Raw genomic sequence first — 2554 nt, 5'->3', positions numbered from 1 at the left:
ATGGAACCACTTATTTTCGAATCTCAGTTCTCAGTCCCATCTCAAACTTGTGAACACGTTCTTGCTCACCATCCACTAATCTCGGAGCAAATTTTGCTAACTCTGTAAATTTTGCTTCATATTCAGTCACACTCATACCCTTTTGCTTCAAATAAATAAACTCTTGCTCTTTCTGGATCCTTATACTCCGAGGAAAATACTGATTATAGAATGCAATCCGAAATCTTTCCCAGATAAGTATTTCGCTGTCTTGTTCATGCTTGCGCTGTAGTCGCTGACACCAGTTGTATGCTTCTCCTTGTAGTAAATAACCTGCATATCGAATCTTTTCTTCATCAAGACACTCTTGGACAGCGAAAGCCTTCTCCATCTCCATTATCCAGTTGTCTGCCTCCAAAGGTTCAGTAGTCCCCTTGAAAGTTGGAGGAGCAAGCTTTTTAAATTCTGAAATACTGTTCCGTTGTACTGGTTGCTCTCCATGTTGTGGTGGTGGATGCTGATGTTGTTGTGTATCTCGATGTATCTGTTGTTGTTCAAACATTTGCTGCTGCATTTGTTATTGCACTTGTACCATCCTGATTAGGGTCTGCATTAACTGAGCCATATCTGGTTCTTGACGTGCTCTCGAAGTACTCCCATTAGGATCTACGACTCCCTCCTCCTGAGGGGTGCCACTGGTCAGATGGGGAGTGCTACCATCCTCTGGTTGTGATGTCTCTCTTGCAATTCCTTGAGTAGTTCTTGTCATTCTACGGGGAGGCATGGTAACCTTGTGGTAGTAAAACCTTATTAGATTCATTTATCTATTTGTTAAGATGGGTTTATTATGATGCTCATATTCTAACGTCCCAATATTCCTAATGTTTACCCACCTACATTCATACTATGTCAAATTCTATGTGTCATAATTTATCCACTTATGCTCTGATACCATATTAATTGTCACGCCCCCGACCTGAGATTGTGAATCGAGGGTCGCGGCAACCGCCGCATACTCATGAAGAACTCTCTCCATAAGCATGCAAGGCATCTCATCACGATATCAATGCATCGCAGCGGAATAAATTCAAATAATTATTATTCAACTGTAATTCAAGTAATTAAATCAAATGTCTTACATCCAATAAAATTTTACTAAAAACAATAAATCTAAGTTCAATGAAGTTGACAATGCTAAATCTCGTCTCTAAAAGCTCTGTCCCAAAATTTCTTCCCACGCTCGAAATTAATTATCTGAATCTGAAAAATAGAAAGAAAGGTAATGAGCTAGACAGCCCAGTAAGTAACAAGTATCTCTACCAGATATTTCAGATATTATATAATTTTCAAGAATAATGCTGCAATTAAACATAAAAATATATTTCATACTGATTTAATATAAATCCAATATTTTCAAATATTCACATGTAATATAATCATAAATCCGATTCGATTCAAAACACTCGTAACTCAACAGCCTCGACTATGACCAACGTTTAACCCCCATTGGCAGGATCCACAGAATACCAGCGCACAACCCCCACTGGCAGGGTCCAGAAATACCAGCGCACAACCCCCACTGGCAGGGTCCACAAAGTACCAACGTATAATCCCCATTGGCGGGGCCCACTGAAACATAGTTAGGCTGAGAGCATAAATCCGATCTGTATCAAAATACTTAGTACCACAGTATATATCATAATCTTTCACTAAACATGTGCATAAATCGATATACCATAACATTTCAAAAGCACTTTTCTTTCAAAACATAATTTCATAAATCATGCATAATTTCAGAGAATAATTATTTATTTTCAGAATAAATATGGAATATCTCGAGAAGATGATTCATTACTTACCTTTCACGGAGCACTGAATGAATGGATCGACTAACTTCGAGGAGATTCTTCCTTGCCTATTATCCAAAATTATATTTTTCCATTAATTTTAATTCAAAATTAAATCTAACAAATCCCAAAATCAAAATCTCGCTTAAAATCAGACTCGTCTCTAAACTCGATCAGAATCATCAGATGAAGCCTTCCCTTACGCTAATCTTAGAAGGATGACTTTAGAGAGAGAGAAATCCATCAAGAGAGAGAGATCCTAGAGAGAGAAAATTTTAGAGAGAGAAAGTAGAGAGAGAAAGTCCAATTCCAGAGAGAGAAAGTCAGGGTTCGGACTGAAAGGAGAGAGAGAAGAGAGAGAAACTCTCTCTCTCATCAATTTCAATTTTTATTTATTTATTTATTTATTTACTTACTTATTTGTTCATATGTATATATATATATAAATATATATATATATATATATATTTTATTATTATTATTATTATTATTATTTTCTTTTCTTTTCTTTTCTTTTCTTTTCTTTTTTTTTTTCTTTTCTTCTTTTTCTTTCCTTTCCTTTTCTTTTTCTTCTTTTTCTTTTCTTTTCTTTTCTTTTTCTTCTTCTTCTTTTTCTTCTTTTCTTCTTTTTTTTCTTGGTTCTTCCCACGCCGGAACAGAGGACCGGCGTGGCCCATGTTTTGCCGGGCCGTTCAGGCCACGGCCGCCGCGGCGGAGGCCGGCGGCCG

Source organism: Elaeis guineensis, chromosome 13 (assembly GCF_000442705.2).
Source record: "Elaeis guineensis isolate ETL-2024a chromosome 13, EG11, whole genome shotgun sequence".
In the NCBI taxonomy this organism is placed as follows: domain Eukaryota; kingdom Viridiplantae; phylum Streptophyta; class Magnoliopsida; order Arecales; family Arecaceae; genus Elaeis; species Elaeis guineensis.
The sequence above is the reverse complement of the archived record's forward strand: the minus strand, read 5'-3'. Positions refer to the sequence as shown.